Genomic DNA, 27,928 nt, shown 5'->3' on the forward strand with positions numbered 1-27,928 from the left:
CTGGTGATAATGTCTTATTCTACAATGCCTTATGAAAAGCTGTCCTTTGAGGATCAGAAATGTACAATATGCACTGCTTCAATGTGTAAAGATAAGATTAAACTACAAGGAAGGCAATTAAATGCTTAGATCATATTAATAAAAACATTTCCTGTGTTTACTCTAGTGTTATCATTGCCTACAATACTGAGCGGTGTATTTGTTTTTCTGGCTAAAACGAGCTGAAAACTCAAAAAGGGATTAAGAAACTTTTTTCAAAGAATACAGTCCACACTACTTTTGTTCAGTGCTTTTTTACCCTGATGTAATGAAAAATTCTGCACTTTAAGGGACAGATCTTTGTATAGAGGAAATGTCAACCTGCCTACAAACAAACCAACATGGATAAAACATCTTTGAACTTTGTTGTTTCTGATAAAAACTGCAACTCACTTTATAGTATTAATGGTTTATTATTTCTCTTCATAAAATCATATTAATTTATCAATACAAATAATATTTATTTACCTTCATTTGACCATCATGTCCTATAATTAACAAAGTGACACTCTTTGAAGGAAATCAGAACCTCTCCCAGCTTAATAGTTTTGTTTAGTACTAAGCAAAGTAAATGTATATAATATCATTACCCAGAAGCCACAATCAGAAATGTCATTATCATGTACCTGGCACTGCTCAAATGTAGACACAATTATGTTTTGATTTGTTTCTTTGGGTTTTTTTTTAAAAATCCAAGGAATCTTTTTGATCACTAATACCTATGATATTAGTCCACATAGCTTCCAAAGTAATAAAGGCAAGAAATTAGCTGGAAATATTTCTTTAACTTAGTTAAAAGTTTGAAGGCTTTTGACCTAGTAGACATAGGCATGTTACCTAGCAATATTTCAGAAAATAAATGAGAGACTTGAAAAATACAATTCAATATATTGGGGAGAGAACAATTCCAAAGAGTGGCAGAAACCTGAAAGGCTTGCATACTGTTGCACAGAGCTACCCAAATGTAATGTTATCGTATGCAAAGATAGTATGGCAAACTGGAGCAATATCTACAGACAGCACCTGATACAACAGAGAAGGCAGAGCTTCTTCACTCACAATAGCAACACAGACCTGTGCCGAGCCTGCTACGGTCTTTCCAGTATAGCACTTTTGTTTCCGAGCATCAGTCATACCACTGAAAAAAGCTGATAATTTACAGAGGTCACTTGTCTCAGAGAGACAAAGGACTACTCATTGCTATATTTTTTTCACATTAACTAACACAACAAGCCCTATTGCCTATCACAGTGCAAATAGTACTAAGAATAATTAATAACCACAACTGACCTGTTCACTAAATATTTAAGCCTGTAAATTAGTCTCTGAGGGAAGTGTGGTCCACTGTTTGAGATATTTAAAGGTAGAATGCATAAAACACAAGAAAATGTTCCGTGGGGACATTTTTAATATCTCTTTGTTCCATAAATCTATGTTTACAGGAATATCAACTAGATAATCTGTTAAAGCTGTTTCATGTCCAGTAGATGAGTCAATTTACATGGAAGTTAAAAATAAGAAGTTTACTCAATTTTAGAATGTTTTCTGTTTCTGCTGAACTGTTAATATTGTTTTACAACAGAAATAACTTTGGGAGTTCTGTTCTTCTCTTTTTGTTGTTTGTTTTTTTTTTTTTAAACAGAAATTGGAATAAATCTTAGAAAGCCTATACTGACTGACTTTTATATCATGTGGAATGAGGTAAGAGAAACAAAAAAGATTATGGGTCAAAACACACCATTCTTGGAAGGCAATATTTAGTTTTGGCAGTCACTTAAAAGTGTCTAACCAACCTAATTATCACATATGTATGTATAAGTACAATTATATTGAATGTGAGAGAAAATAGAACACAGTCTTGTGAAACATGCAGACATAACCATACTTTGCTACAGAAACACCTGTCTATTAAGATCTAGACCTTATGAGAATGAATTCCTGTTTGCTGTTAGGATAAGTAAAACATAAACACAATAGCCCCTTCTTTTATCACACAACATAATTAAAGCTTCAGCATACCCCATGTAAACAACCAGCATACTCACTTGGAAGTTTACAACATTTTTAAGAGTTCTGCCTGATCTGCTGGTTTTCTACGCTTATTGCAAGCTGTAATTTTTTCCCTCTTTCCCTAGAATCATGGAGCAATGTTTCCTAAGCAGTTACCTACTGACAAACAATTACATCCAGTTGCGCAATAGCAAAAATCTAGAGGACTATTACTCTATGAATAGAAAGATTTCAAGTTGGTTTTGTTGCAAGATTTTTAATGTGTCACACATAAATCTGTATATGAAATTACAGCCACGGTGTGGCCACACGATAACTTGATTAAAACTTTGATTAAAGGAATTAAAACAATCAAGCTTTATGGTGGGAGACACTGCAAGGAGTACCTTCACCAAATCTCAGTTTCCATGTGTCAGGCAATATTGGCACCAGAGCTCTTCCAAGGCCATGCAGTTCTATAACACACTGACACTATCTCCATTAAAATCAGGATCTTCAATGTGTGTTAAGCAGCAGCATCCATTTCCATGGCAAGGAAATGGGATTTTCTTTGTGAGCTTTATCACATGTTGGTATTATTCTACCGAGGATAATACATTATCTTCCAGAAACCAGGATTGGTAGCAGGATGCATAAAGTACTTGCCCTCCTACTTTGCAGTGGCTCACCTTCCACAACTTACAGACATGAATGTAATAATTAGACCATAATTCCTTCAATCCCACCTCCATTTTTATTTTGCTGAAAATGTACAGATCTCTGCCATCTGGAAATTGTGCAAGAAGATACTGCACTTACAAACTGAGCTAACATCGACCACTTTGAAATCCTAGCCCTCTAAAGCATAGTTATGTAAATGAAGAACAGTAATAAGTTAATTAGTTAGTTAATGCTTGCTCATAGGAGAAGTAGTTACACATGTCTTTAAGTTCAGTACAGACAATATTAGACCAAAATCAGTTGGAGAAAAATAGAGCAGAGAGAAAGATCTCTTGATGTTGAGCAGAAAAAAAAATAGAAACTGATGTTATTTTAAAAAGTATAAAGTCCATATAAAGAGATGGTTTAATAAACCTGAACCCCTTAACCTACGAGACAAACAGTGCTGCAGTTTCATGAGATGGAAAGCTAAAGGAGGCCATAAAATATATAATTGCTACTGCATCTTCTGTGAGAAAAAAAAAAATATATTTGAAAAAACATTTCTGAATGGGTATGTTGCTTCTGTCCATATATACTGACTTACAAAACCAGGTTTGCACACTTGCCAGCAGAACAAAACCATACTCAATACCTAATGGAGAAACACTGTATGTTCAGCCTGCTCTGACATCTAAGATCATTCTCAGATCATCACTGCCTCATAAAGTGAAGACAGCAAATATAATTCCTTAGTTCGGTCACATACAGAAGAGTGGTATAATGACCTACATCAACAACTGGCATTGCTGGTCAATAGCTGGTAGTGGCTTTAACTTGCTTTGTTACAAGTATCAGTTTTAATATCTCTTTGTTCTATAAATACACAGAAGAGCCCTGGAATTTCTACATCAGTCATTAACGTAGCCAAACCTGAGATGTGGATTATTATAGAAGATGAAGAAAGCAGCCTTGCTTTTCTTCCACCACAAGCTTTCTGTAATCTTCACCTCCTCTTCTGAAATTGCAGGAACATATTTCAGGCATTTAAGATATTTCAACTTTCATCACACAGTGAATGCAAGACCTATACCTGTGATAAAGTACCTAAACTCAGTTTCAGGAGCAGAAAAAGCTAACTGCCTGGGGCTTTTGCTGAGAGCAAGCCCATTTCCTGAAGTTTGCTCAAGAAGCCTAAATATTTATGGAAGCTGTGGACAGAAAACTAAAATCCAAACGTTCGTATCATGCAACATAGCATATACAGTCCCACACTTCCCTTTGGAGCTCAGCAAGCCCATAGCTATGGGTCCCTCAGTTTCTAGAATTCTTTTAAAAAAATCATTGCTACCCTGAACTTTATTTTTTTTAAAAAATAGAGTAATTTAGTGACTTCTAGTTTTCATTTGAAGATAAACTTCAAAATGAGAATTGATCACAGGGCTTGTAAGACTGCCAGGATTAGTTTTCCTGAAAAATATTGTTTATTCATGGTTTCTCTCACTCCCTGTTAACTTAGGATGCTTATTCAAGTTTGGAGGATGGAGGTTAACACGTCTTCAGTGGCTCTCCTCAGCATTTAAAGGTCATTTGATAATGTCTGATTGGAATGATTGCAACTGAGATTAGTCCACAGCTGACGAGAAATAAAATGAAAAGGGCAAGTTTTTCAGGAATATAAAGGAGACATGCCAGAGAGTATTTGCCTTGTTTCTACATAAAGCAGCACGTACTCTCCCCTAGGCACTGATGTAGTGAATCTCTGACAATTATTACAGTAAACAATAGCTTTTAGATCAATTCTGCTCTCAATCACAACCTACATTCAAGACCAGGATTTGTTCTATTGCTTTTAAAAGTGTTTTCTTTAGAAATTCTAGAAGTGACTCCACACACAAACCTTCTTGAAAAGAAAGATTTGTATGAGTCTGTCTGTTAACCAAATTGGAAATTCCGCCCCCCCCCCCCCCCCCCATTTGGAAATGAAAATGCAGATCATGTCATATATGACTACATTTATATACCATAAAGCCTGAACAACTAAGTTGTTAATTTTTCTCTTGCTTCCATTTTTTGTGGGGCAGTAAATGTTCTGTCAGCCATTATCTTGAGAAAAATTGTAATTGATGGGTTCATTTTCATTTATGCCTAAGGAATTTTCACATTATTGTAAGCTGAAAAAATATTAGATAATTAACATTGGTGATAAAACTGCATTCATACTGATTACTCTGTTCCACGTATATGCTTAATTGTCAACATTGCAATAGCTTTAACTGCAAATAGACATTGTCCATTAGCCAACCAGACTGCTCAATGAGAAAAACACAGACATTTTAGCTGTTATTTGTATGCTGAAAAAAGTATAATTATCATTTAAATAGGCAGCTTTATTTTTCTTATCCACTTGGAATCCTCCCCCCAAATATTTGTCTTCACTGTTTAGGGACAAAGAAACAACACTGTTTACAATAACAGTGATACTGAAGTCTCCTAATACACTGTCCATCTAGAACTGTCACAGTGTTTTGAATAGATTTCTTTTCTATCTTTACATTTCCATTTTTGGAAAGGAGGTAACAAACACAGAGAGGAGAAACAATTTGTCAGGTGACTGACTGTATATCTTGACTTACTGGACAAACCTTACTAAGGAGAGCTGAAAGAGCAAACACGCCCCAGATCCATGTGCAAAAGAAATCATTCCTGCATAGGTCACACCTCTTTCAAGCAGAATATGGGGAGGGAGGTCTCTACTGCACTGTTCCTTCCGTCTTGGATGCTAGTTACTAATATCAAAGCAAAATTGAGATCTATAGACCTCCCTGTGATTCATTTGTGTGTGTTTTCTGATTGGACCTGACATCCTTTTCTTCAATATGGTGGGTGACAAATAAAAACAATATTTTGGCAGAGAGGCTGACAAAAGAACTCCATCTTTGGTCTATGTTTCCACAGGCTCTCCCTCTGGTCAGTCTAACGCTGCCTGATTTTTGACAGCACTATTTCCTTCACTGTAGGACCTCCTTCAAACCTCAGATGCCTGATTTGACTGCAGTGACCTGAACAGTCCCAACAGAAGTTGAATCAGTCTCCTAAGCGCAAAGTATTTTCACGCCAGTGCATTCAGTCTTAGTCCCTCTACAAGTTCAGCTTAATGACATAATTATATTCCAAGCTATTGAGCATTTGTGTTCACTCAGTCTAGTGTTTCAGCCTGCTCTATCTATCACCAGTGTTATTTCCCTGGATGGTTGTTTCATATTTTATTAGAAATGACAGCTGTATTATTAACAAGAAAAAAAAATATAGCATGAAAGAAAAATACAAGTACAAGCTTTAAGATCCAGGTGCTGAAGGATGTGAAAGTTTTATCTGGTGACACATAGGAAATGGCTGGATCTATAAAATATTTTCTACTTCAATGATTTTTTAAAACTGACACTGGTACAACAATTACTACCAATTATTTTGTCAGAGTGTTTATTCCATTCAAAGTGAGAAAGTTAGTAATAAAAGACCTACCTAAAACCTAAAAGTAGCAAAAAAACATTTTACTAGGGGTCACTTGATTGCTCAATTTGTTAAGAATGTAGGAAGAATTTTCTCTCCAGGTTACTAGTTCAAATCCATACCTGATGCTAATCACAGAAATAAATACAGGTAGGTATTTTATGGTAGCTTGTATGACATTAGTTCATAGACCAGATTCTCTAGTGGTCAGGTGTCCCTATCAAAAAAACATCATTATAATTGTTATGTGTCAGCAGATTATACTATCTACTTCCTAAACTGAAAATTAACCTTTTGGAAAACTGCAGTTGGGTAAGGTAGAAGCTCACTCTCCCAATCAGATTGTATATGTAATTAGTTTTTTTCTTTTTATTATAAGTCATAAAAAGGTATATAGAATATATCTTCATTGTAAAGTTAACTTGAATGTAACACTAACTCATTTGCATGCAGAACTCTCACCTTTTACTCAGAGATACTGAGATCAAAGTGGTGCAGAAAATCAAAGCTGCTCTACAGAATGAATGGTGAGCATCTTTAGAGCACCATTAACCTCCTAACACCTCTCTCCTGTGTCCAGTACAGACATACAACAACCTTCATCTATGCTCTGCAGAAGAATTAATCTCACAATATAGTTTCCTATATTATTTCCCAAGATGTCTGATCCTAATAGTTAATGATGTAGCATACGCATGTTGAAATTAAACTACCAAGGATGCATTAGATGATTGTACTGGTGCTGTCCTGACTCTTTGCATTAGCTTCAGCAGATCACGGTACATCAGACTGAATAAATTCCTGGAAGCCCTGACAAAGTAGAATATTTCCTCATGTTTTGCTTGGACAAAATATCTGTGCAGAAATTATGTGGATGCCCAGCAAAACTAAAGATACAGTAAAATTATACAGCAAAACTTACTTTCATAATTAAATGTGCATAATCATACATACCAAATTACTAATACTGGCAGAGTTTCCCTTTGGGAAGAGTTCAGAATTCATCTTCATAATTCAGAAGAGTGTGTTCACATGATCTAAATTAGCATAACTATCGCAATATAGTCATAATAAGAGAGTAATGCCAATGTTTCCTTATCTAGTTAGCTAACAAGTAAGCTGTGCTAATGGGTGAGAAAGTACTATTAAAATGTAGCAATTCAAATGTTATTTCATACCCTGCCTTTTCTTACCTCAAAGTAGGCTAACACAAGAAGAGAAACTTAAAAACAATTCACAGTAGTTTTAACCCAAGTGATGAAATATTCTGAGTCACTCTTGTTTTTCTTTCAGTGACAAACAACATGCTATGTTTGGCAAGAAGGAGTATACTTCCATTTTAATTTTCCCAATTGCTTCCTAGATGCAAAAATGAAGAAGGATCGGTCACTCCTACAAGCGGCATGATTTTAATTTAATTTACCAAGACTTCTTCTACAGTTGTAAATATACTTATTCATTTCAGGCCTTCTGATAATACAGGGACTGTACTGGGAGTAAAAAAACCCCAAATGCTTCTTATCCCATAGACGGGTTAAATAAGCAGTGAACCAAAAGGTTTATAACTACATAATTCAGTGGCTAATACAGCCTTTGGTGCCAGAAGTTGCATTTCATGCTTGAGTTAAGCCTGTTACGTCTATTAAGGTCTCACATGCCGCCTGTATGGACCACCAGGGCCCAAAAGAAATATCAAAAGCTACTGACCTCAGGCTACTTCTGTGTTTAATACACATCTTACAGATACATGAATCTGAGACCAACACTGCCCCTGCAAGGGAGAGACAAAAAAAAAAAAAAAAAAAAAAGGAAAGCCATTTCAAATTTGAACCAAACACGGAATAAAAAGTTACCTTATTTTGATATACAGGAAGTTGAAGCAATGCATTTTTACAACTCTCATTCACAGAATTTAAAGCCAGAAGAAACCATACAGGCTGACCTCATATATATATCACAGACCATTAAATCTCACACAGTTATTCTTGCACTGAGCGAAATAACTTGCATGTGACTAAAGTAAGATTTTTCAGTCTTGCTTTGGAAGTATCAATGGAGAATGCACCACACCCCAGAGCTTCAACTCCCCATTGCAGTGGTTAATAGCCCTCTCCCTCTTATATATTTAGCATCTAATCTGAATCTATCTAGTTTTGGCTCTCAATCACTGACTGTTTTACCATTTTCTGCTGGGTTAAAACAATTTTTCACTTATGGAGAAATTATACAGTGTAACTAAGGTATCTCGAGATTAAATCTCTAATGGTATAGCATTTTCTCCATTCCTCAAATTGTTTTAACTGAAGAGAAAAAGAAACATTATGATAACCTTTGACTACCACCAAAACTGAGTACATTTTCTAATGCTGTTTGTAGAAAAAGTAATTTCATTTGCCTTTCTACCTAAAAATAGTCCCAATGGAACAAGCTTGAATTATCTCCACTCTGACAGAAGCAGGCAGATAAATACCATATTATATACATATGCTTCTGAATTGTTACATATGCACTACGCAAGAGACTCAATTATTTGAGCATTTTATTATGTCAATATGTGCACGGAATTTTACATGTAGTAAATAGGAATGTATGTGTTCCTCAGATGCTACTGGTTAGCTGAAACCAGTTTCATAAAGTCAGAGAAAGATGGTACTTGGTTAAGAACAAGAGAAATAGAAAATAATCTACACCTAAGGAAGAACCCACAGAGGAGCAAAGGAAATGCTGGAGAGAAGGAAACAACCAAACCAAGGAACAAACCAAAAATGCCTGAGAACCATTTTTAAGGACAGGGCTTGAGAAGGACATTAAATTAAGGCCACAGTCTCATTAGCATTCAACACTTCTGCTTGCTCTTGAGAATGTCCTCAAGACTCAAGATCAAACAAACAAGATTCTGCAGGCATACAATCAAAGCACAGATGTTTGCCTTGACCACAAAGCAATTACCATGAGTGACATACTAATCTTTTAAAATGTCTCCAATACCAATCAAAAATATATTTGAACAGGTCCACATTGTATTTTTATAAACATTATCAGTGGAAAATTTTCATCAAAGAAGGTGAGAATCAATGGAAACTTATTTCAAAACAGAAAATCAGAACTTGAAAAATGGATCATGAAATATCAACCAGGTTTCATTCACATAATCTGAGCTTGAAAAGCTTTAAAAAGCCAAGTGTCATTCTAGAGAAACAGACCTAAATTCTAGGATATGGAACAGTTGGGATCGGGTTGTTGCCACAGCTAAAGTAAACAGCCTAAATTAATTGCTCTGGGAGCCTTATTTAGAATATCCTCCAGCCTTCTTAGAAACACCATCACCAAACCGCAAGTAAAATTAATTTAAGTACAAGTAAGAGTGACAGGTAATGTTAGATGGAACATGAAAATGCAACAAAATAAATATATCCTTACAAAACTGGGAAGAAGTTAGCAGACCCTAGAACCTGATCCATATATCCAAAATTTCAAAACCTGCCTAAACGCATACTTTTCAAGTGAATATTATGCAAAACCAAGCCACTCCTACACAGTAACGCAAAACTTGACAGGGGAGCAAACATCCATTTTTTTAACTCACATCTGCATTTCCTTCCCCCCTTTATTTCAAACTGCATTTATATCATAACAGTCCTTAGTAAGCAGTTTGATGCAACACCAAGCATTGTTGCTGTTGCCATTCAAAAGCTAGGAGCTCCCCAAAGTACACCAACAGTAAATACCATCTAACACTGCAAACATTTACAGCCATTTGCATAATAACAGAAACACTTTTTTCTAAAGAGAAAGTGGTTATTTTGAGTTAGAGGGTAGAGTGACAATAAAACTGGTAAACTTATTGGGTTCTTTTCTAGGATTCTCTAAACCTGTGTGTATATATATATATATAGCTTTATCCTGGATTTTAACCACACTTGGAACTCTGCCACCACCCTGTTAAAATAAGTCTTCTAAAGCAAAAGGTGATGGCAGAAGAACTTATCGCTGATTGAATCTCCGATTAACCATTCTCCCAGTGGGTGCAGTTAAGAGCACTTTCGAGATATTCTTGTGCACATTAGGATTTCTCAGGCCTGAAAGTTCAGTGCAAAAAGAAGGGGTATGTTCTCATGCCTTAACCCCTAATTTAGTTTGCATATGAATGCAAACTGTGCCTATCTGAAAATTTAAAGTAACAATCTAGTGACTAATGTATGCAGAAGAAATTGAAAGCACTGACTCAGTAGATCAGGATTTCAAAAGCATTTTTAAAAGATTGTAGCTTATAAAATTGAACCACATAGGCGTTTGGTAAAAGCAACATTAGTCCAAGTTGCCAGTGTGCATCATTCTTTGGAAATGCTATATGTGCTGTGTATGCCAGGCATCTTGGAGCAGCCTCAGTCTTTGGCAGACCTTGCAGACTTTCTGGAGGATAAAAACCACCAAGTATTTAGAAGCATTCATTAACCTTAAGTGTCTTGTTTATTGGTTGCTCAACTCAGGACATCTTGTGACTGATTTCCAGAAGTGCCTCAGACCTTATCTCTTGACCAATAGTAAAGGATTACCTGTGACAGTGATTACAAAACCTCTCCAATTTGGCTAAATCCCATCAAAGGAAGTATACTATTCAGTGTCACCGAGTGACATTGTTCTGTGAGAAGTCTGAGGGAGACTTTGTGCTGGATATTAAAGCTTGATCTACATAGATTTTGTCCTCCAAGAAATTTTCCTAGTAATACTATTCCTCAAGTTGTGTGTGAGCAGAACTGCTCTTTCAGGTGTATGTGGAGCAAATAAGCTTGCTGCCAGTTTGCAGCAGAACAACTTTCTCATTTACTTCAGTTTAGGTCAGCCAGTTTATCAAACAGGTTAGAGTCCCTGTGTCTGCTAAACTTACTCTGGTGGAAACACATTATGGAGCACAACCATGCAGAGATTTGCAGGCTATTTTGAAGAGGCAGCAGAGGGCTGTGATGATCAGACAGGTGCAAGAACTTTCTTCTCCACCTAGTTCTTTGATTGCACCACTGAAGATTGTTTGAGCTAATGAAGCTGGCACTGATTACATCAGATTAAGGCGCTTTCCCCACCTGTGGTACGTAAAAGAATATATTCAACCACTTCAGGTAGACCTGGACAAAGATGCATGCCTGCAGCCTAACTGAAGAATAACTGTACCTGCACATCCTGCCATGATGGTTTGAATTTATAACCACTGGACATTATAAATTGATTGCTGCACTGCCTCACTTGGCTTCTCAGCTGTTTCTGTGCACTTGCCATGCTAGAAGAATATAGACTCCCTCCCTTCTCTATTACAGCATATATCCTCACACTGCGAGGCCTGCGTCCTCCTGTCTTTCCAAACCTGCCATAGGACCTTGACAGCACTGAATTTGAATACTGCCCTGATGACTACTGATGGGCTGGATGAGTTGTTGATATTATTTGGAGAACAAGACAGATTTGTGACATTACATTGAAATATAAGCTTTAATAAAGAAAACAGTAATTCTGTGCCTATAATTTCACTGATTACAGAACACAGCTTGCAGCTCTCTAAATTATAGTTTACAGAGATGGTATCCTGAATCTTTTAATCTCTGTGTTTCTTTCTAAACATCCACTCGTATGACTTCTCCTTTCACAGCAGAATATGAATTTTGCAATACTGGTTTTATGTAATCTGAGACAAACTGTCCTATGGTCTTAAACAGAAAATTATTTTGCATTAAAAGTTCCTAGATTAGACCACTTTCTGTGGTAGGCTCAGCCCGTTTCAGTATGTCAGAGCCATATACTGTTCCACCATCCTTGATTTAGTCATGTGAATCTTATAAGTACATACGATGCAAAAATACATTATGCCTTGCAAGAACATAAATTTGATAACAGTATTGCCCAAATATTAAGAGGATACTAGCAAAGGGGTGACTAACTGTGCATTCTGCCACATCAATAGTAGAGTTAAAAACAGAGTCAAGGAATCCAATCTGTATTTATTTATTCAAAGCATGACATACAGTACCATCCTAAAGGTAATGCATGCTGTCAATACAAATATTGTTCTTCTACAAATCCATTTGCTCTATAAAGACACAAGGCAGCAGCATAAAAAGACAGACCTTTTTTGTCTTCGACTTGTACATTGTAGTTCCAAATAAAAGCAAACACTTTCTGACTTCTAACAGTTATGGGTTTTGTTTGTTTGTTTTTAAAATTGCATCTGTTCTTTGGATGGATGGAAACCCTTTCCCTGCCTGGAAAGTCTTTTATCAGGAAATACGACTAAATATTCCATGCTTCACTCATCACTTGTGGTAGCCAAATAAATTAGACTGTCATCAATCCAAAGAACTTGAAAAATATGAATGCTTTGGTAGAAATTCCCTGTCTCTTAAGGCAAAATTTATTTCTTCCTTCTTAAATAATTACTATGATTACAAGTTTTGCATTTTTTCCTAACCATAACGCAGTGCTACTACTGAAAGATGTGGTTGCATCTTTCTTCTACCATTTATTCTGGCTCTCTATTGTTCTTTCTTTCCTCCCACTGAAAAAAATTCAACAACAACAACAAAAAAAAAAAAAACCACAACAAAAAAAATCCCAGAAAACCTTTATGTAACAAAACAAATCAAAATAAAACCAGAAAATTCTCTAAGTGTGCCTTTCTCAAGGCACATACTCACTTTCAAATGTCCATCGGTTAGAGATAGCCACTTTCCATATCATCAAGAACCTGGATTGAGCTGCTGAAAGTGCCTCAAGAAGGGTAACACTTCAGTAAGTACTTTTAAATAAATTTTCTGCCACTTATTTCAGGGAATTCTCTTAACAGCTTCTACAAACTACTATGGACCCTTACCAAGTATACTAACCACAACAGTAACCTTTTTTCCTTCCGGAAAAAAAAAAAAAATATATCAAGCTTACCAAGGAAAAATAGTTTATAGTGACAGATGTTTATATTTGAATAGGAGACCATTTCTATTAAATAAATTCTTAGATTTGTGCTATCATAATTCTGAGTTCAGACACAAAGATGGAAAATAAAAAGCTTTTACTGTCCAACATGAAACAGAAATACTGCTCAGATTTCAAACCCACACTCATTTCTTAGTTACATGGGCAGATAACTGAAATGGTCATACACACCAGTTTATGGTAGAGGCTACTGGTCATGGGAAGAGACATGATTTCTTACAGGTCCCAAGTCCTACATTTTGGTTTCAGGCAGCCACTCACATCTTCAGACTTATAACCTGACTGAAGACCTTCTGGAGATTAGCAGTAAGCGCTTTTTATTGTAAAGCGCTTACAACTCTTTCAGCATCTTCTCTTCAAAGAGCAAGTAAGAATTCACCATCCATCCCTGCTCTCTTCAGCAAGATTTCCTGCTAAAATTTGTTCTACCAGAGCTCCCCGGATAGCAAAGTTCAATTAAGATTAGATGCTTTGTTTCAATTTCAAGGCTCATTCAGTCTCTAGACTCACTCCAGTCCTTGTTTTTTCCACTGAGAAGCATTTTAGATTTTTCAAATTATTTTATCACAGTTTCCTAAATACATCCCCAAACTACACTCATTACAACACAAAAAAAAAAAAAAAAAAAAAAACCAAAAACAAAAAAAACACAAACAAACAAACAAAAACTTTCATACTGGTAAATTACTCCATCTCAAGTAGTACCACATACCAGCAGTATGATCCAGCACAACCCTGTTACTCTCTTTCCCAGGAGTCTCTTTACTTCCTACACAGAGGCAGAACCACTCCCACAACCCATCTGCTTATTAAACACACTCATTAACTGGGCATCTGTAGCTTGTTAACACAGCTCCTGCTACAATGGCAAAGCAGGTTCTTGTTCTAAACTATCCAAGAGTTTAACTTTCTCGCTCATTGAATTATTGGCTCAAACCAATGATTCAGGCAGGAGAAACATCAGCAGATGTAGAAAATTCCATGGAGTTACTTACTAAAGCAGCTGATCTACAGCATTTCACGAATATCTTGAAAGAGACAAACCAGATTGGTACAATGATCTGTTCTTATACTGTTTATGACTTCTAAAATTTGAGTGGTTGCTGATTTTTTTATAAAAAAGTATGTGTTTACCCAAACATGTTTTTCAGTGAACCAAGCTGTTACACAAATTTTTCTTTTTAAAATTACTATTTAATTTCACGGCCAATGATAAATATTTGTAAGTTATTTGAATAAACTTAAATATTAAAATTAAAATAGTAGTAAATGTTAAAATACATTTTGAGGAAAAAACTAATGAACAAAACAAGAGCTTTGTTTTGAAAGTGTCAAAAAAGTTATCAGAACTTTTTTGCAGGACTGTTTTTGGACTGAATCACCAAATTAATTTGATTTTTTAGTAAAATATGAGCCAAAAATATATATGTGGTCATTTCTATCAGAGAGAGCAGGTATATTCTAACAGAAAAACAGACTGAATGACTTCAGGCATATTCTATGATTTTGAAGTAATTGTGCTGTGCATTAATTTGCTTTCCACCTGCACTTCTATCCGTTGATGCAGTCTCAAAACAATATTCAAACACAGGCTACATTTCTAGGGAGAAGCAAAGGTCAACAGAGGCACTGGAATTCTGTATACTATTTGCTCTTGTCTGGGAGATGGATTCACTCAGCTCTTGGTGTCTACTTATCATTCATATTAGTGCTAATGACTGTTAGAAGCATCTCTGGAGGAGGAAGTAGCTCTTTTACTTTTGTTATTCTATGAGATTTTAAAGAAAAGCCTTAGACTTTTTCATTAATCAACTATTTAAACAGAGGTGTGCACAAATATTTTTAATAGGTCATTTTATGGCTTTACACTTTTGTTAAATAATAAATAGCTCAATATGTGCTAACGCACAATGATAATCTGTGAACTGTATCTATGGAATTTCAAACAACATCTACTTCCATGTAAATAAATTATGCATAAGAAAATTATAGCTAATCTACTGAGACACTACTCAATATTTTAGACCAATAGCAACAACTGATAGTGAAATCTATGAGACCAGGCAATACTAATTAAATTGACTGTTTATAAGTCTTTAAAAGGAGGCAGGAGTCAAGTGAATTTTAAAACATATTTTAAGATACACACAGTTATCTCTGAAATATTTATACAGCCTCTATGGCCTTGCCAAAAAACATGATTTGTTTTTATGTCCCCTGTTGACATTTATCACTCAGGCCACCCAGCTATGTATTTTGGGATATCTATCACAGAATTGTTTATTCAGTTGTAAAGGCCAAATACTGTGTTAAAATAAGTTCGACAGTACCTTGGCTATTCATATGGATACCACATGGTGGAAGAAGCTCAGAGTATCTGAACACCTTCCCAGAAAGTTGTACGTTTGCTTTGACCTTTTTTTTTTCCCCTCCAGCACAGCACATTGACCATTTCCAGATAATGCTCTTGGAGATATCTCAACAACTAAAACAGAGAAAAGACTGAGACATGGCCTCATGCTCCTATCACAGCGTGGCTCATAGTCCCTGTCAGCCAGAAAGCCCCACAAGGGTCAAGAAATGTTAACACCTCTATGCAGAATTCACTTAAACTTAAACTTACTCAGAACTTTGCTTAAAGCTGACAGCTCCAGTTGGGCAAACAAAAACCATTTCATAGACAAAAAATCCTATCAAAGACAATATTAGTTGCCTGCAGAAGGCTGAGTTAGGTATTTAGAGTGACAACTAAGTACAAGATAAAGATCACCAATAGAAGAAGAATGAAGTGACATACTTGTGAAATGTAAGAAACATTCACTGCAGCCCTATGAGTGAAAGGAACAGGCATGTCTTGGGAAGCACAGAATTACAGGAGGGTGATTTAAATAGAGGATCACAAAAAGTCTAACACAATAATAAAAGAATAGTATAATGTGATATGAAATAGCTGCACTTTAGAAAATGCACCACATTTCACCAAGTTTACTTATGGCAGTTAAATCACAGATACCTCTCAATGTGCATTTTTGATATGTTTCAATGCTCTGCTAAAATCTTTACCCCAGAGCAAGTTAGCAGCAACTGATCTGTGAGGAAACCCCGAGCCAGTAGCTCAGAATCTCCTTCAGTTCAGCAGCATCTCCTGTTCCTCATTTCCTTCCTTATTTACTAACATGGCATATGCATGAAAAAATATGCAGGTCTGATTTGGTTGCAAAACACTCTAAAGAGAACAAAGATAAGAATGTGCTCCTGCTGGGAATGTTTTATAACTATGAACCTTTCTGTCTCCCTGTCTCTTTCTGTATTATTACACTCAGTTTTGAACTGCTTAATTTCTGTGCTGAATAGGAAACAGTGAGTGATTGCATGTAAATATCAGGCTTGATAGAAAGTGCCCCATCAAGAACCAAATGGATCTAGTCACCTATTAATTCCTGAGCAAGACAATGGAAGCCCCAAGGATTGCCCTTAAAAACAAATGGCCAAAAATCCAGATGAGAAGAAGGTGTTCTGAAACAGAAGCAAGTTGACACACACAGACACAAATTCCAGTGGTCTTAATTTTTGCTTGCCAAAATTAAAACAGACTCTGTCTTAAGCTTGGCTCAGCTGGTTTGGTCTAAGGCCTTCAGTTCTATACTTCATTTACTGGTTTGTTTCTAATAGATGGAATCCATAGCTCCAGATTATTTCTGGTTGCATTCTTTTGCTTATGGAATTAAGTGTCCACCAGGAGCTGAATTAGTCTATGGTCATCGGCAGGACCATGCAGACAAATAAAAATGGTGTAAATTGCAGGCCTAAAAAATAAAAAAAAAAGGTTGACCCCTTGACCCCTACAAAGTAGATATGCCTGAGAATAACTTCAGCTTCATAACATGACATTGAGGATATCCATCCTTTGCAGTTTCTGCATGTGATACTTAGGGTGCAAGGAAGTAAGTAGTACACAAGCAACCTCATGCTGTCCTTCTGTACAAAGGGCAGTTTCACTCAGACCAATTACTAAGAGAATAGCCCCTATTTCAAACCTATATACTCTACAGAATTTTTTAAAAAAATGGATCACGTTTTAAAAACAAAGCTCAAAATCCCTGTTATTAATTATATACACCGTTTCTTTTTATGTGCATGACTTCTCATAAGTATTTTTATATCAATCTGTAAGTATTTTCACACATATGAAAATAAAGGGGAAAAATGTACAGTACAATTTGGGAGTAGAATTTAGTAAGTGTAAACCAATGGTATGAATTAGAATTAAAATAATATTGTAACCTGAGGTCTTCAAGACCTAGAGAATTCTATACAGATATAATATATATTTATACATATATAAACTATGGCAGGAATATAATTTTAAATTGTGTTCATTGTGTTTGTCCAAAAACATCCCATCTTCTAAACGTTAGTTCTATGTTTGTACTTATTCGTTCCCCAGAAAACTGGGGAAAACCCAGAAAATACCTATTTTGCAAGATGTATTTCCACATAACACTTGCCAAGAAAAATTAACAATCGTTTGATATATTTCATTCCTGAATTTTTTCAGTTTCTGTGACAGTAGGGGTAATTATTCAGTAGCCTCTGACATTTCTTGCTTTTCATGTTTGGCTTTGTCAATACGGTAACTGCCTACCCTAACAGATAACTTTAACACACCTGAGCAAATCAAACTAAAAAGGTAGGCTGCAAATACAACCATAAAATAACTGACTTAGTATGGCAAAGTTTTCTATGTGTTGCACCAATTAGTATAATTATGCCACAATTCCTATGTGTCCCTTCTAGAAACTTAAATTAAATCCTTTTACTGAAAGGAAAGGAGAAAATACTATTTTTCAGTTTGTTCTGGAGGTAGTTGTGCCTTGTTCTGCACAGAAGATCTTCCAGGATTTTAAAAGCAAGTAAAGTACTAATGTACACTTTCAATCCGACAAATCCTCAAATCTAAAAGAATAAAAGATCATCTATTTCACATAACTAAGATGAAGCCACCTAATGTCAATTAACTTTAAGATAAAATACATCTCTCACAGTAAAGAGTTTTAGCAGTATACAAATTCCAGAATTCCTCATATTGCAGTTATGTGGGTAAGCAACCGCTCAGTTATTCAAAGTATCTGGGAATAACTTGCAGAAGCTGTTATTTACAGATTAGGCACCTTCTAAAACAGGCAAGTGTTTCTGTCAGGATATCATAATTTTCTCATTGGATAATATGACAAAACACAGCAAAATGGGGCAGAGGGGAGGTAATGTAAAGTCCCTCATTTGTAGTGGCTGCAACTATATTCAGTAGCATACATTCACATTGATGTTTTGGGGACTATAGCCTGATATTAATTTACCTTGAAATATTTGCACATGAATTTGCTCTTGTGCATTAAAATTAGCCATGGAAAGCTTTTATACACATAAAATATGTTTCTCAAAGTTTGAAAAACAATTTATGAAGTTTGCAACAGGTCTACAAGTGTTTTTATAAGGTAGATTTCTTTTATTATTATGTTTATGTTTGCCTTCAGCTTTCCTGATCTCCCATTTTCAAAGTGTTAGAACTCATTTCCCTCCACACCCACTGCCTGTGTTACAAGGCCACCAGTTCTCATTTCTGTCACTCAGGTATGGCATGCTTGCTCCTTTGCACAATCACTAGGCCACAGAGAGAAGGAGAACATTTACTGTGGCTTCACTATCTGCATTCATGTGGATCTGGGGTATAATTTTCTTCTTGGATTTTTTTTTAAAGGTCTTTTATTTGCAAAAACCATCAGTTAGTCTTTTGGTGTCCTAGATACTCTCCCATAGAGGTGTGGAAAGCAGAAGAGGGGAAACATTGTAGTAACATAACGTTCCTTAAGAGCACTTGGTATTTTTCCACAGTGATTGGTGCACTAAAGATATACATATTCCAGCAGTCCATGAATACATTGTTTACCAGCAAGGACAGTTCCCCTGCATTTAGCACAGCTTCTGCTGAACCACACTAACAAAGACCTAGTAACTCTGCATGATAATAGCTTTTATTCGGCTAAAGGTTCCAAATAATGTTAGGTTCATTAATAATTTGTTAAAGCTAGCCTAATTAACATTTTTTTCAGAATCTTCTACTTTGATCCATAGATACTACAAGTAGATGTTAAGAAATACACTTTTAGAAAGCATCAGCCACTGAAGAACACCTGGCCATGCAATATAACTAGAAATACAAATACCGTACTTCCAAATACACTGCTTCTTGCCCAAAGTCCCCACAGCTGGTAGCCATCTTGGCATGCAAATGGCAGGGGCATAGCTAGAAGGCCCTTGTATGGCTTCTGCTCTAAATCAGAGCTAATTTTTCCCTGAAAAGCCAGAATTTCTCCTTGCATTACAGTCATTCACCAGAAGAGTTCTTAAGACAGAAATGTCCCACAAAAAAAATAGAAATATTAAGCTGTACTTACTGAACTGGTGCCCCAGCTTCTCAAAGTCTTCTGTTGTGAGGGAAACCCTGGACACAGTGCTAAGCACAGGTCTTTTGAATTTAGTTCCCAGAATACCCAGAGAAACAGCATCCTATGCAGAGTTGTCTGACATCCCAGTTTTTGCAAGGGTCATCACCACAGTCATATTCTAGGACTTCTCAACTTTGATATTTTTTCCATTTCCTTGTATCTAAAAATTCACCTTCTTTGTAAACAGGGTTGTGGCAGGCAGGCGGCTCTGTGTTTGGGGCTCTAACTCGGAGTATCTGACAAGATATGTCCTGACAAGAAATGTCTAGCTCTTCACAGCAGCAAAATATAGTTAGAAAATTCCCAGACCTCTGGATCATCTTCATCTCATCTGATCAATGCAATATAGTCCAGTCTGTCTGCAGGTGAGAAAACTGCATTTGCTGAATCATATGCCTTTCAGTCCTTGCTCCAGGTACTTCTCCAGGATGCAGCTGTGCTCATCTGGCTGATATTGGGATGATACTGCAGAACTGAAAAGCAAAGATGGATAACAGTCTTTAGCAAGACCACTGATGGCAAAGAAGTAGGTAGGATACAGTTACAGGCAGGATAGAATAGACAACATAGAAAGATGGAAGTGTAGGATTAGATGTTCAGGAGTTCTGGAATCCTGTCCCATAATGTGCAGCTATGCCGCAGTGAGGTTGCAAACTGATCAGGTAGAAAAGCAGATGATGAGTGACACGATTACATAATCAGAAACTGTGCAGGTCTTACAGGCCCATGCTGAGTTCACAGGTATGAAAGGATATCATGTACAGACCTGAGCAAACACTTAATGATTGCTGTGAAGCATATTTCCTGAAGAACATACAGGAGTAGAGAGATCAGTTAATCTGATGCTCTTGAGCAGATACTGCTGTGTTTACACACATTCACACTAGCAGGAGCATGAATAGGCATCATATAAAGAAGAAACCAATAGTATCACAAGATCTGTGTACAGTACAAGCCTTTATATATACTATGTATACATCTGTACAGTATTATCTATATTGTTATTTCCTTACATCACCTAGATGTAATTTATTACATTACCTTCTCCTTCTATAGGGCTCAACAGTGTGATTTAAATGATGTGGCATTGTTATAGTTTAGAAGTGTCTATGTACTGTATTAATTACTACAAAAAGCTCTGATTCCCACTATACTCTATTTGATGTGGTAAAAAAATGAATATGTAATTCTGCAGACACTTCTTATTGTTAGAAGTCTAACTCAAGCTGAATTGATACATTATAATGGTTTCATACATGTGTCGGTAGAGCTTAGCCTGAAAAATATTATTATCTTTATTAACACTTGGTAAGATTTTGCTTGTAGGACAGATCTGCTGCAGCATTGGACAATGGGCTCTAAGCTGAAACTCCTCACTAATACATTTGAGAAGCTATTAAATAAATCATGATGGCAGTCTGTGCATCCATATTCATCAATTACATTTTTTCTTTTATAGTATTTTTAGGCTTAGTTTAGTCAATATGACAACACAGAACACACATTTAGATGCAACATAATTAACTGAAGACATGCTGCTGCACAAGAAGGATGTTAGTTGACCTAGCTTTAACCTCTCATGCCTTTGAAGGCTAAATTAGTTCTGTGAAATTTGTTGAAGGCACAGCATTGTAATCATGCTTGACTTGGAAATTAGCCAGATACCCTCCACAACTTCACAGCAGTTTAGAATAAAAGTGTGCCCCAATTCCACATGACTGGATAACGGTACAAGGATTACACATTTTCAAATAACTATCAAGGAGAATCATCATATTTTCCTTTAGGTAGATGACATTTACATTATCCTCCACACTAAACAGGTCCTAATTGAAAAGAAAGCTCATTTAAACTCTCTATTTAATATTTTCTATTTTCTATATGACTAGTACATGTTATTGCCTCCTCCAACACAAAAATTAACAAGGAAAACTCAGAAGACTATTGTCACCTAGTACTAATCATTAATGACTCATCCCTTTGCCATAATGACACCATGGATATGTCCTCCATATGCATCATTAGAATATTTTTCCAATTAGTTAAAAAACAATATGAGTTTAGTCACCAATTCAGGGCCATGCTACAACACTAGTTGCAGGAAACAAACTTTAAAAAAAATTCATCACAGAAATTACAATTTACTAAAATACTGATAACAGAAACTTTGTTCTAGTAACATCATTTAAATACATTTCAAATGCATTTGCTTAGTTCACCACCATGTGATGTGATACTATACCAACCGCTAAACTGGTGAATAACCTAGTCTATTACAACAAAAGCTCTTCTGAAAAATAAATCTAGTTATTAGGGTCTGAAACTACTGAGATCCCTGCAGAACATCTGCACTATCTGCATTAAAAGTTGCTAGGTTACAAAAACATAACTCTTTAGGACTACCATTATATTTGCCAGAATTGTTTCATTTGGCTACTTGGAGTTAAGAGGTTCATTAGTTTCCCAAGAAGGTATTTATGATGGGAAGGCATTAAGTCAGCTAGAGCCTTCATGTAGAACTTTCTCAGCCAGTGAGCATATAAAGAATCCTACAATGCTTTTAATCCTTAAAAGACGAAAAAAAAAAAAAAAAGACAAAAAATAGTTCAGAAAGTGAACTACAACTTCACTGATTTCATATTTTAAATAGTGAAATATCAAAGCAACTAAAGAAGGTAGCATAAAACTTTCTTTCCTACTGGATCCTTTCCTCCATAAATGGTTGCAGTTAATCCAGTGATTAAGTTTCAGAAAACTCTGACCAGTCCCTTCTTATCCATAGAAGGTTCTCTTAGTCTCTTCTGGGATCGCTGGCTCCTCCTCACTGCTACCTCTCTACTTCAGTTGCAGGCATACAGCTCCCTGGTGTGACTCCTTTACCTGCCTCAAACTGTCATTTCTCAAACCTGTTCTCCCCAAAAAGGGGAAATATCTTCCCACCTTTCAGAGGGTCCAGACATTTCTTGAAGGAACATAGCACAATAACTGAGCACAAATTAAATATGAAAATATGCCATAGGAAGTGAAGAAGTAAGCTGATCTTGGATGAGATCTACACTGCTTTACAAAAATATATTAATTGTGAAGCTGAGAATGATGCTTTCAGAAAGATGGTAAGGTATTCTTGGATATTTCATCGAATTACATTAATAAACTAACAAAATAATTTGTAAAAACAGGTGGTGCACATATAAATAACTAAACATTTGTTTATACAATAAGAAATAAAATGCTCAATACACAAGGCCAAGATGATAGTTGACAAGATTGTCGACCGCACCACACAGGTCAGTGTCGTTCGTGAATTTGCTGAGGGTGCACTCAATCCTACTGTCCATGTTGCCAACAAAGATGTTGAATAACGCCAGTATTAAAAAGCCCTCAGAATGTATCACATGCAAGGAGAGTAATAGATACAGAAGAAGCATTGTTACTATGTCTCTTGCTTTATTCTGTAGACCACAATAAATTATTTGTGCCCTATCTCTTCATTCTGAGAAATCAACAGAAAGGGAGACCTTATATAGACTCTGAGAGCAGCTGACGAGTGAGACTCAGGCTCCAAGGCTGGATACCTTCCCTTCAGTTTCAATTTCTAAGTCTTGGGTTTTTAACTTTCTTCTTCATTTTGTAGGCTTATAAACTCTTAATCTTTAAGAGGAAACTGATAGCTGGAGAAGGTGGAAAGAAGGGATGAATGCTTAATGCTCAGAAATTACCCAATACACAAAGAAAAATCACTTCTATACAAACAAAACAACTAAAATATTGGGCCTCATGCTCAACTAACAAGATCCATTCCAATGTGCAGCCCTCTATAAGGATGTGCCATCTATCACCTAAGCTCCCTTTCCAATTCAAACAATTTATTTAGCATGCACAACCACCATAAGCCCATTCACCCAGTTGGTGATTTTCTAGTATCCTTAAAGTCTGGATCCCTATTCAACATATGCAGTACCTACCAGTAACCTTGTTTCCACCAGGTACCATTCAAAAAAAGTGTCTACAGTTTCCATCAGTTTTCCAACCATTTCAACAAACAGTTCTGATTTTTCTTTTTAAAGGTGAGAAATAAAATGCATCACTTTTGTAAATTGTTTTTACTTTTGTTTGATCATTTACACTATAGTTTCTAAGATACCTTACAATGTACAGGTTTATAAAAGCTACACTAGACTCTCAGAATGCATTTTGGAAATATATGAGGAAAGCAGTCTCCCAGATTTTGTTCATTATCAGAAACCACAGAAGTCTGACAAAGAAAATAGAGAAGTAGATAATGTTTATATGTAGTTTGATTTCATGAGAGGAAAACGATTGTCAAGAAGCAAAGCCAGAAACAATAAACATTTTTTTATATGATGGTGAAGGGATTTAGGCAAGGTCTGGTTCATTTCAAACCCAAAAAGAAAGATTTTTATGTCTTTCAAGTTTTTCTGCTTTCTTTAAATACATCAGTTACTTCAATGAAATATATCAGACCTTCCTGAAAAACTTTACTGAACTAGACGAGCAGAAGGAAAGGAATCTCCAAATACCTTCTAGCAGCTAATTTGAAGCATTAAGTATCTCAGGCAGCGACTTCCTGAGAACACAGCATAGTCAGGACATGGCCTTAGTACAGTAGTCCTGGCTACCTCTACACTCATACATTACAGTGGGATGACAGAGAACTGAGCACTGCCTTAATACACCCAGAGGGCCAGAGTCATACTTTGAAACTAAAGTTTCAAGCAAGCTACAAACATGTTGGCACAAAGCGTTCTTAAGTCATTATGTCACAAATCCTTTTTATAGGTTCTTATTACTATCCCTCAGTCACTTCAGTGTGCACATACCCTCTACTTTTGCTATGGAAAGAAGTGCCATTCCCTTCTACAGATAGAAAACTAAAGCACAAAGAGATGTAGTAACTTGCCCAGAGCAATAAAAATCCCTTGCAACCAAGCTGCACAGCACCTTAAACACAAACATCCTCCTCCACTGACCTGTTGCCTTGCTCCTCAGCACAATTAGGAGGGGAGATGAAATGCCATTGCTACACTGAGATCACATCTTAATTTTTAACTTTTAACTTTTTTGTTCTGATTTACCCATATAATATGTTCAATAATATATAATAAATAAACTTTTATAAAGTTAACAATGCCTTTGTTCCTGTCACATCCTGCTCCTTCACTACAGTGATAAGTTGACCTGTGATACCCAATAAAGAAAAACATAGCAAGCACATGGGGTTGTATTGTGCAGATCTGCTGAAGTCACAGAGTGTCTTAGACAGGCCTATTATTAACAATTAGCCACTTACTGTAAATTCTAGCTGACACATCTCATTAAATATAGGCCAAAATAGACTTTGGTGATCCAACCTCATTTTTAATAGCTTTTCCCAGCATTCTGCCAATTGTTGTCAGGAAGCTGAAAATTACTCCTACCACTAGGATGCCCACTTTATTCCTGCTGACTGCTGAGAAATTTCAAAAGGCTGGCCTGCCTCCTCTGTGCCTGATAAAGGTAAAACCCAACCATGGGCTTATGATGGCGATAGGCTTTTAAAAACCTCTCAGCAGTCAGCATGAAGGGAAGAGGAGTAGGGGGTAAAAGCAAAAATATTTTGTATTGTTGTTTCTTCTACATAAGAGCCCAGACTGGCTTATGACATTGACTGCCCCCTTCTAACACAAATTTGATGTGCAAAAGTGGGACTGAAGGGCTGATCTAGTGTCCAGAACCTAAATGGCAATTTATTGTTGAAATGTCTGCAATTGTGTTCCACCCTCACAACCAACTAAAAAATAAATGAAAGGCAATTTTTCATACATATCGAACTTATCCAAAGATGTTTTTAAACCAAATTTTTTTCTCTTTTACTTATTTTTTCTTTCCCCCAATACAGTTTCCCATGCAGAGCAGGGATTCTGGCTATGTTCAAATGGAAGCAAGCAATTGCAGGGAAATTTAGCTCACTTAGCAGAGTCATCTGTGAGTATCTTAAGATCTGACTATCCAAAGATAATTATCTTAGCTCCACTAATCTCTTCAGTTTAATTGTTTTCTACATCTGAATAAGTACCAGAACCTAACTTAAGTCCTCTGGCTTAGTGCTGGGGTAGTTTCAGAAAATATTTTATAGGCTACATTTCAACACAACCAATGGCATGGCAGAACACATTTCAAGAAAAAGCACTTGTTAAGCTCTCTATGTACAGAGTCAGATGATCCTATTTTACTTATCAAGATTTTAGAGTTCCTTCTTTGACCTTAAATTTTTTCATTAAAATTACCCACAGCTAAGAATCTTCTTCACCATGAGCATAGGCAAAACCTAAGGATCACAGGTTTACTCAGGCTGGAAAGGACCTCATCTGAAGGGCTGTAGTCCAACCTCCTGCTGAAAGCAGGGTCAACTATGATCTAAGATCAGGCTGCTCAGGCCTTTTTCCAGTCAGGTTTTGAAAACCCCTAGGAATCCACACAATCTGGCACTATACAACCTTCCAGGCAACCTGTTCCAATGCTTGACTGTTCTCAAAGTGAAAAGATTTTTCCTTGCATCCGGTCAAAATCAATCTGTTTCAACTTTCAACTTAGGCAGATGTGCATAATCCATCTGAAAATAGCCTGATGAAGCAGGTAAACATCCAGATAGTCCAGCACAACTGAGCTGCTGTCTGAAATACAGAGGGCTATAGCTGTGATTTTACTCAACTTATCAAATTCTATAACAAAGTTCCAATGACCTCCACCTCCTCCAAAAAATTTACAGTTCGTAAATATAGTCTGCATAAGTCCCCAGTGAGGCCAATAATGCACTGATCCCTATCCATCTTGTCTTCCAAATGTGCTATTCTGACTCATTTGGCAAACACATTTAGTGAGCATGGCTTCTTTAGGTCTCACATTCTCCCATTTGTCTGTTTGAGAAAACGCTTTTGGCAAACTCTTCTGGATCCATTAAAATAAACTAAAACACAAAAATAAATTCATTAATAAGCATGGTTTTATTTTTTCCAGATAGCATCCTACCACATTTAAAAAAAAATAATCTTGAGAGAAGAGAATTTAGTTATCTGCAAACCAGCCCACTGAATGGAGAACTTGGGAATAAAGCTTCAGAAGCCTCACAGATTTTGCTTCATAAGTATTCAGGTGTGAAAGTAGAGTCACTGATCTAAGTTCCCTTAGCCTTGATTCAGCCAAGACCTTTTAATGATGTGTTTAATTTTAAAGAGGCAAATGTGACCTTCTCAGGGGAAACTTTCTTTACAGTCAGTCTTCAGCAATCTAATGAATCTAATCTTTCCTACCTAAACAGAAAATATTCTCATCAGGAAATCTACAACAGAGATTGGCTATTACAGTATTTCCAAGTTTCCTCTGGGATACATTTCCCATAAGGTTTCCTGCCTTTTAATTGACATCTTGGTGTCTGAGACCAAATGCTGTGTCTTCACTCTATTTCCTGCTCATCCTTGAGACAGCCATGAGTACTTCCTGCCAAGAGGTGCACTTCTATCAGAAAAATGGGAATAACGACAGGAGATATAGAGAGTCATTAAATTAGATTCCTGTAATGAAACTGGAGGATACTACTTTTTATTTGATTCTCAGCTTCAGAACCAGAAATGGTAAAACTAGCAAAGCAGTATTGAGTCACGCACAAAGCATTTTAATGTCCTGCCAACTCAAAATGTTCTTTACTTGGCCTTTATTGTTTTTTTCTATATCTAGCTCAAAATAGAAAGAGATCTAAAAAAATTTTCTTTCTTCTTCAGCAATCTATACGGCAAGGAAAAATGAATCCTTCAATTTGTCTCTACCTCTATAACAAGGGTCTTGCACACTAGTGGTGTGTGGTGTAATCACTACCAATAGCTCCCACCTATGCACATGTGCAGAAGACAATGCTGGGTTTGCTGAGGAGGTAGCAAAGGGATACAAAACAGTATATACTCACAGCAGCTGGGGAACCCTAACGTTCTACCTTAAAAGGAAAGAAAGTGAAGAAAACTGGCAATGTAAACTCAGTTTGATTTCCTGTATTTAGTTGGATTCTTGAAAATAAGGCTCCTGAAGTGGACCAGGATTTTTTTTTTTTTTTTAAATATGTTTTTTTGCAGAAGATGAAGAATTCAGAGAAAAACTGCCTAACGTTACTGGAAAACAAACCCAGACTTTCTGCCATATGGAAAGATTCCGAAATTCTCTAATCTGATTCACATGGGCTATTTAGGTAATTT

General features: G+C 36.3%; 1 long non-coding RNA gene across 1 annotated transcript in view; it reads right to left on the reverse strand.

Moving 5' to 3' along the window:
• The window catches only part of LOC116959151, a 165,231-nt gene that overhangs the window by 44,256 nt on the left and 93,047 nt on the right, over positions 1 to 27,928 (reverse strand). The window contains exon 3 of the long non-coding RNA XR_006166594.1: positions 19,635 to 20,158. This is a non-coding gene — a long non-coding RNA (uncharacterized LOC116959151). The remainder of the gene's footprint in view (positions 1 to 19,634; positions 20,159 to 27,928) is intronic.

The sequence above is a fragment of the Tyto alba genome, unplaced genomic scaffold (assembly GCF_018691265.1).
Source record: "Tyto alba isolate M040663 unplaced genomic scaffold, T.alba_DEE_v4.0 Super-Scaffold_41, whole genome shotgun sequence".
Lineage (NCBI taxonomy): Eukaryota > Metazoa > Chordata > Aves > Strigiformes > Tytonidae > Tyto > Tyto alba.